Here is a 9,295-nt window from a genome sequence, read left to right on the forward strand (position 1 = left end):
TCTCACCTCAATTCCCTCGTCCCCACAGTGCCTACACTCAGAGGCTCGGTCCAAAGTCAGGAAGGTCAATATTTGTTTCCTGGAGTCCACCAGTGGGAGAACTTAAGTCAGATTGTTTAGGGTCACAGGAAATCCCAAAACCAAAGGACCCTCTTCCAATCTCCTCTAGCGTAACCTCCCCATAGGTGAGACTGCTGACACCCAACAGGACTGCCCAGACTGGGCACATAACCCCAGTTAAGCAGTTACCCTGTGGGCACTTCCTGCAAGGGCCTCACTGAATTCTTTGCTGAAGAAAGTGAGAGGGGACCGTAACCCAGTGCTGCAAACTCAGGTGAAGGCATCCTGGCACAGGAGGAAATTAGGGACGCACTCTTCTTAGGACACTCATGGTCCAGGTCCCTGGAAGGGCTTCTGGGGAGGTGGGGCTTCCAAGAGAGACGGTTATTGAGAGTCAGACTGTCCTAAACCCAGATCTGCCTGAGCCATGTTTGCTGAGCAGGTCACTTCACATCTCTCAGCCTCGGTTTCCTCATCTGTAAAACTGAGGGCACTAATGCAACAGTTCAGTGAAGCTGAAGGTTCTGGATGTGATACTGGTGAACCCTTAGAAAGGGGGCGTGGTATTCACTAGGATTCATCCCATTTAAGAGATGTCACTGGAACTGGAATTAGTGGAGTGATCACATTGTAAGGTATAAAAATGTGGAATCACTATTTTGTACACCTGAAACTATTATAACTAATATAATAGTGTCTACCAACTATACTTAAATTTTTTTTAAAAAAAGAGAGATGTGACCGTGGAGGTGGAGTACGGTCTGGTGGGCCACACCTGCCCAGCTTCGCTGCCCTCTAAGTGACAGGCTTTGAAGAAACCACCAGGTTGGGGGTGAATTTTTGGTACACATAATCAAGTTTTCCACAAACTTTATCTGCCTGTGTGTGTGTGGCTGGGAAGGCTATATTGATGGAGTATATCATTTAGAGTAATACGCAAGATTCTGCTGCCCTTATCTGCTTTTGCACATCCAAGTCCCTGCAGGAGGTGTGCAGGGCTTTTGTACATCACCCTGCCCCTAGTACTGCTGGGAGTCCCCATATGGTACCCCCTGCCCAACTCCTGTCTGCTGATGCCTGCATGGGCCATTTTCTCCCTTCCCACTTTGTGTGGGGGGGTAGGGAGGGACTGCATGCAGGGACCTCATCTCTACCCTCTGTGTCACACACAGGGCAAGCTGCCTCATTAGTACACTGGTCACACTGGGCAACCAAGTAGCCACAGGTGAGAACTGCCTTGAATTCCCTACAGAAGAAGGGAGACTGCCTCTATGGTACATTAAAGATGGCCACAAATGCTTTGACCCTTCTCCTAACCATGGATGGGTCTACTTCCTCTCCCCTAGAATCCGGGCTGGTCTGTGATGCCATTCCAGCCTGTAGCAGGACTAGCAGCTTCTGCCTTGGTCTCATGAAGCCCTGGGCTGCCATGTTGAAGTGTGGCTACTCTGCTAGAGAGACCATACAGAGAAGCCCCAGAGAAGGAGAGGGACTCAGCCGATCCAAACCAGACACCCATCCCTGCCAAAGTGCCAGGGATGTGAGCAAAGCCCTCATGGACCAGACAAGCATCAGATCAACACGTTCAAGTGGTCCAACACCTTCAAAGGCTCCAAGCATGCCTCTTGGAGCCTAAGGATCCCCCAGCCATGCCCTGCCCAACCTGTGACCCATGAAACCATGACAGCTAATAAAATGGGGTTTGTGTTAAGCCACTGAGTTTTGGAATAGACCGTCAGGTGGCAACAGATAATCAAACCAACCTCTTTCCCTACTTCATTGTTCTGTTTTCCACCAACATCAAAACAATGTTGTTTGTGTCCTGACTTAAGACTTTAGGTGACTGAGGCTTATTTTACAGCCACACTCTTTATTAGAAAGCCACACCCCCCTCACACATCCAGCCATGGGGAGACTGGGCTAGGAAATTAATATAAGTAACATGTTCTGTTCTCAGAATTACCCCATCCCTCCAACACCTGGGAGTCAATTCAAGGCAACCAAGAGCGGATCTGACCCTTGTACTCCCTCACGATACATTTTCTAACCAGAGGCTCCTTAGACCCTCATGCAATGGCTCCCACTGGAACAGGCCTGAGTCCCAGCAGAGAACACAGCGCAGGGTTAATCTGGGACCTTGCTGTGCATTCTTTGCTCTCTGTCCATCAAGAAGCCCTAACAATGCCCAAGGCTTTCTCTGGATCCAGGGAGGTACTCCTTCCTCCACCTCCATGTCTCTTGTAAGAGAAATGAGGCACCTCATAGGCCTCTTTCCTCCAAGATGGGCCTGGGTTTCAAGGACTTTAAAGGGTGCTGCTAGCACAGTCCAGGCCAAGGGTTTTCAATAGGTTTTGGCACATCAGCTGAACACGTTGGAATATTGTCAACACAGATTCTAGAGCCGCTCAGGGCTGTGCACGGGGGAGCTGCAGGTCAGATAAGATCTGTCTGGCATGCAGCCTGTATGCAGAGAAGCATGAAGTCCTCTCGACTCAATTCCTGTCCATTTCAAGATAAATAGGCGATCTGGGTAAATAAGGTCTTTTACAGGAAGTTAGAGCTAGTGATGCAGATATTGACAACTGTATATCAGATTCCCTCCGTTTGAGGATTCAAGGCCTAAATATTTATTAGATTAGAACATGCTGGCATTTCCATGGACCTTTTAAAGATTTTATGCTTTATTGTCAAGTCAGTGTGTAGGTTCACAGGGGAGCCCTCAATACACAGTGACAAAGACACACACCATCTACAGGATAATGCAGATTCGGGAACAGAAGAAATGACACAGCTTGTACTAATGCTATATGAATAATACAGTGGTTTGCCATTTTTACAGCACTTTCAGTTGCTCATTTCAACAATACGGCAAGGTAGCTATTGTTTCCTTCTATTTTACAGGTGAGAAAACAGGAGTTCGTAGAAACTGTGACCAAAATAACATGTGGCGGAGACGGAATTCACATACAGCTTTTCTAAAGCCAGATCTGTGCTCTGCATTCATCAGTCCACCTGTCGTGAACATCGTTTGGTTTTGCCTACCCAGAATTCTCATCCTCATCTTTCTATGCTAGCATTTTATTTTCCTCTGGGGACCACCCCTTTCCTTCATAGTGCAGTCTTGATGAGCACATCAGTCAAAGTTCCACCACCCGGGACCTCCAGCCAAGGATTGCCCTCATTGGAATCTGATTCCTGGATATAGAAAACGTTGGAGCAGATCTACGCCAACAGCCGCACTGCCTTTTCAGAAGCCTGGCAGTAGTTTTACCTTCCACATGAGCTACTCCTTATCCATTCAACAGATCATATTTTTTTGTTGTTTGTTTAAATTAGGTATTAAGGTACTGTTGCTTGCAACCAAAGAATCCAAACATGGAGCCCCAATCAAAAGTAGAGTCCATTTCAGCATATGCTAATTTCTATTCTTTCATTTCTAACGTGAAAGTTAGACAATAGGAAATACTATGTGTTTTTTGCTGGTGATTATATAGCAGGACATTAGCCGGGATATTTCCTGTTGTCTCAGAATTGACAACCAGGACCCAAAATTGGGGTCAAAGAAGTATAAGGTATCATGCATTCTAAAAAGTACAAAAAGAGCAGAAACCTCCCTCAGACAAACTGGCTGTATGAACCAGGTCTTTTATTTTCTGTATTCTGATGCTTTGACATCCTGGGGCTTTGCTGACTACAAAAGGACTTCATTCCTAGAGATAGTAAACAATTTGCCTCTGGGAATACCAACCATTCCAGAGACCACATTCCCAGCTGCTTCCTCTTTTAGGATCTTACACTCTGGGCCACTATCCACCTGCCCTAATCACCAGGTACCAGACAACAAGGGACAGCCCCTGTGCTCCAGAGCCCACAGGAATGATTCAAACTCGCCAAGCTAAGCCTGCTCACCCTGCCTCACATGTTCCTTCCGGGGAAACCACAACGGAGACTCTTGCCCACAGCTCCCCCTCCTCCCTCTGTCCCTTGACTGACCTTGGCTTTTCCCATGTGGTCCTGTGTGCAGTGCCTCTTGCTCCTGGGGACCTGTGAGTATAAGAAACTTCTTATTTCATGATAGTCATTTCTATGTCTGCATGCCTTACCATCCCTGATTAAAACAAATCCCAAAGACCCTTAAAACACTGGCCCTGCTTCCCAGGCACTGCCCGCCCTACCCCCCTTTCAGAGGAGAATGAGGAGAGAGGACAGCTGCAGGTGTGGGCTGTCATCAGCCTCATGATAAACACTGGCCTCCTCTCCTCTCCAAAGTGAAGCAAGGGGAGAGAATCCAGGATAATCTCTTATAGTGGTAGGGCCCTGCAGGAAGGGGCACAGGCACCCCATTCTCCAGTCGGAGACCCTCATCTTTAATGGACTTGCTAAGCTGCGCATGTGACTGTCGGGACAGAAGAAAAGAGAACTGGAGGCAAAAGCAGGAGGGAGTCGTGGAGCGGCCCGCAGTCCGCTCTGGGCACAGCCAGGATACAGAAGTTTCCCATGGGTCGAGCGGACACTGTGGAATGCAGCTGGGCTTGAGCCATCTTTCCGGTACCCCACCAAGAGGGCTGCCTGCCAGGCGAGCGGACTTGAGTAACGGAGCTGAAGAAGAAAGGACATCGGTCCAGAGCCAGAACGCCTATATCAGGGAATTGGGCACTGGGGTGGCCCCACAGGGTGTTCCGAAGAATTCAAGCAGCACCCCCAAGAAAGCCAGTGTTTGGACCTTGGCCACACCACACAGAGCTCATAACTGGCCGGTCAGTGTCAGCCAGAGAAGCAGCAGCAGCAGCAGCCAGTAGAAAGGACTGTGAACATGCACAGTGAAAGAAAGTGAGGGGTAATAGGGGCGGGAGTTGGAGGGGTTAGAGGGGATTAATGACTGAGGGCAGTGAAAAATGGAGCTTCCCCAGAGCTTTCTATCTTTTGACCTGGTTTACACAAGTGCGTTAGTAAAAACCCAACAAATACGTTATACTCGTATGATTTGTGTACATGTCTATACGAGTATATATGTTATACTCCAATTTAAAATCTACTTTCAAAGAAAACACGGGACACTCAGAGTGACCACTCTGCCCAAGCACGAGTCCTCCACAACCCACTTCCTCACCCATGTCAAGTTGATTCTCTGGGCCCTGCGTCCTTCTGTTTCTCTCTTAGTATCTCTAACACCCCCTCAAAGGCAAAATGCATGCATCGGTTCCTCCAATCCTTTTGGGTGGTTCTTTCTCCAGCTTTGGGGATGTTTATCCACATACATGAGGTGCTTGGCCCTCACCCAAGACTCAAGGGGGACCCTCTGCAGACCTCTGGCGCTTTCTCTCGGTGCAGCTCTCTTTTCTCTCATGCATGTGCCCTGTGATGTCCAGGTGTTCTGGCACTCCCGCCTCTGACTCCTCAGCTTGGGGAGACAAGGGGTTCTGCCTGGGTTCCCTTCCCTGTGCTGCAAACTCTCTCCATGCAGTAAGCTGGCCAGTCATGGGGTTTGCCTCCTTTGTTTCCCCACTCGCGATCCCTGGCTTCTGCTACCTGATCTCCAGTGTCTGAAAGCCGTTGTCGTCTATATTTTGTCTTGGTTTATAGTTGTTTCTAGTGGACGGGTATACCTGGTACTCATTATTCCATTGTGGTCAAAGCAAAAGTCCCTGGATTTATGGTTAAGCAACCCATAGCTAATTCAACAGCATTTTTAATTGAATTGGCTTCTTCAAATTCTTTACAAGGCTTCTAATATGGTTTTCATAGCATCAACAATACTTCTTGTTCAAATTTCATTATTTTGTATGGTAAGTACCAGTGACCTAATCAGGTGTGGGAGTAAACACAATTGACTCTTGGGGAGCACACACTGATGGGAGCAGAAGTGTGTAAGTGGGACCTGAGCTCACAAGTATTTTGCTAGCATTGTCACCATGGCTTTCAAAGAGAATGGGGCATATTTGTTTATCCCAATGTCTCCTATAATAAGAGCATTTGGGGGCATGTTCTGTTTGAATCCCCTGAGGAATATCCACATGAAGATGTAGATATGATACCCACATCTTTTTACATTCAAGACAGCTAGCTGTCTGGGCTGGATACATCGACTTTGGCAGTCTTAAGCATATAGAAGAAAGTTGAAGCTGAGTACGGGGGCAGCAGAGACTATGGAGAGTGTGGAGAACAAGGTAAGAAGATGACCAAGGTAGAGTGCATGGAGCCTTGACATTAAGACATAGACAGAAAAGAGATGTCACAAGCAAAAGAGTCACTCACTATTCGTGCCCCTAAGTCTGAGTTATAGCAACCAAGAGGGAAGGTAAGCCATGAGCCAATGAAAGGTCCATATTAATCAACTTCTCTGATATTATGTTGGTGCAAAAGTAATTGTAGTTTAAAAGGTTGAAAGTTATTAAAAAACGCAATTACTTTTGCACCAACCTAATAGAATAAGCAAGAGCTGGAAACATGCTGAACCCACAACTTACAGTCAACACAAAGGCACTTTAATAAAAGTGGGGGGGGGGGGGTCTTCTGTCAACCTGGCTCCCAACATCAGAACTAAAGTGTTTGAATAAACAACCACTCTGTTTAATAAAGATCATCTTCACTCTTCACTGGACAAACAAAGCTCCAGTATAAGAATGAACAAAGAAAAATCACTAAATATAATGAAAATATCAACTGATAAGTTAAAAGCATGTGTTATTCCAGGAAATAAAACTTCAGGAAAATCTCTAGTTTGTCTTTTCAGTGAGATTCAAGAGCACATTATGTGTATAAAACTAGAGGAAAAACAGAAAAACTATCTGAAATCAGGAAAAAATATGCTTGGAGATAAAAAATATAAACACCAAATTTTAAAACACGATGTAAGTAATGAGCAACATATGACACGCTGAAGAAAACTCATCAGGGAATTAAAACCAGCTCAAAAAAATCCTCCTGGGATTTTAAAAAAAAGGAAAAGAGAAGTTCTAGCTAATGTACTAAGGAAAAAAAGTATAAATATTGGAAAGGAGGAGTAAAAATTACCATAATTTGAAGATTACATAATTGCCTTCCCAGAAAATCTAAAAGCGACAACTGAAAAATGATTCAACTAATAAGATAATTCAATAAGCTGGTTATTAACAAAATGTTTTAAAAAATAAAAAAAACTGAAAAATATGAAAAGGTAATTTAAAACCAATAAAAGTTAAATTAATAGTAAACAAAAATTTTATCATCATTGCTTACTAAGTAAGTGCCTATTAAAACAATGACAGTATTTATTAGTTAGCAAATTAGCAAAAAAAAATAATCCATCAGTTATTGTCATATATAGAAGGAAATTAGCCTTCTTACAGATTGGTGGTAAGAAGATGAATCTACGCAACTTGTAGGCAATTAAGCAACATGTTTACGTGTGTTTAGAGTTTTTGCATACATTTGATCCAGCAACCCCTTCCAGGAATTTATCTTAAGGAAATAATCATCACCATCTACAAACATACAGCTACAATGATTGTCATCATGGTATCATGGCACAGGTAATAATGGTGAATTATTAGAAACAGCCTAAGTTTTATAACAATAGAGCATTCATTAAATAAGTTATGTCATTTCTATATGATAGAATAACATTTACCCATTAAGATATGGTAGAAAAAATTAATAAAAGAAAAAGTTTATAATAAAGTAAGTAAAAATGACTTTTAAAAGACTATTTTAAATGATTCCTTCACATACATACTGGGTGTGCCAAAAACATGTATATACGTTTTAAGAGATGTTCTGTACATATTACTTTTCAAAGTTGAATTGAATTGCGGTAGCGATGTGTAATATGACAATCGCTCAAAAGATGGCATTAATCGAATTCTAGCATCACCATGCGACAGGCAGAACAGTCAAAGAAAATGGCAGAAGCATGGTTGTCGTTTGAGAAGACCATTTTGAAGTGGTATTTGAAATTTGAGAACATTGTGGAAGTACAACACCAATGGAGGCATGAGTGTGCAACAGAACCTCCAACACATCTAACAGCTGCATGCATTTATGATAAGTTTGAGACTCATGGTACTGTGGGAAGAAATTGAAACACCATGCACAGTGATACAAGGGGACACTTTGGTCAACATTGCTCAAGCAGTAGTTTGCCATAATCAGAAGTGTCTGGAGGCTGATGGTAACCAGTCTGAGCACCTCTTGTAATTGCAGAAGTCAAATGTGACTTGTATTCATCTTTTGTTATCAGTATATATGTATTCAGTATTACAAGTTTCTTCCTTTCTTAAAATGTGTATACATTTTTTGGAACCCTGTATAAATATAGAGATATCTCTATGTCTCTTTATCTCTATATCTATCATCTATCTATCTATCTATCTATCTATCTATCTATCTATCTATCTATCTATCTATCTACATTATCTCCTGGAATTGTGCACACCAAAATGTTAAAGTCTTGATGGTGGAATCATGGGTGACTTTCAATTTTTTAACTTTTCTCTTCTGTGTTTTCTAAAAATTCTAAAATTAATATTAAGTAACTTTTATGGGTTTTTTTAAAACTATTTTTATACTCTTTCCTGAAGTCTCTCTCATAGTTGTACTTTTAAATTAGGATTGCAGATGTGACAGAATTTTGAACACAGGGAAGGATCTAATTCACCTCCAATTTAACAGATTTTATACATGTTTGAATTTTATATATGCAGACTCATGAGAGATAAAGGACTCTCAAAGATGACAGCATGAAAACATACATCTCTGTACAGATTTGAACTTACAGACTTATGAAAAGCACAAAAAAATTGACTAGAGATAAGAGGTTATTAGCGTCAGAAAAAAAGAACATTTAAAGCCTTGTTGATTTTTTTTTTTTTTTCTGTTTAAATATTGGTTGAATAAGTAAGCTGCTGGATAAGGTCCCTGAGTCAGGGAAATTTTCTGTACTTTTATGGCAGATGAAAACATTCAGAGCTCAGGTAAATGTAGGCCTGGGAAAAATACTCATTTCTCTGCATTTGTCCTGTGTTTCCTACCCACCCTGCCCCACCTTCACCCTCATTTCTTCTGGAAGCCACAGAGATTCTCTTATCTTGTACACATAACTGCTGGGTATTTAGAGCAAACTTGATCAGTACAGCTAGTTGAAATTACACTGAACATCTGTCTGGAGAAGCATTTGCTTAATTGCTCACCTTTTTCCTTTTCCATTAGAGTTTGTATCTATTTTGCCAAAGGACTTGGATTTTCTTTATGCAGTGCA

General features: G+C 42.9%; 1 long non-coding RNA gene across 1 annotated transcript; it reads left to right on the top strand.

The window, feature by feature from the left end:
• Positions 1-4,005: 4,005 nt before the first annotated feature.
• On the top strand, positions 4,006-8,352 carry LOC141568802 (uncharacterized). The gene is made up of 3 exons (XR_012492015.2): positions 4,006-4,106; positions 6,117-6,227; positions 7,907-8,352. It is a non-coding gene; the product is annotated as an uncharacterized LOC141568802 (long non-coding RNA).
• Positions 8,353-9,295: the final 943 nt, after the last annotated feature.

This window comes from Rhinolophus sinicus, chromosome 12 (genome assembly GCF_057876585.1).
Source record: "Rhinolophus sinicus isolate RSI-liver-muscle chromosome 12, RSI-T2T, whole genome shotgun sequence".
NCBI classification, from domain to species: domain Eukaryota; kingdom Metazoa; phylum Chordata; class Mammalia; order Chiroptera; family Rhinolophidae; genus Rhinolophus; species Rhinolophus sinicus.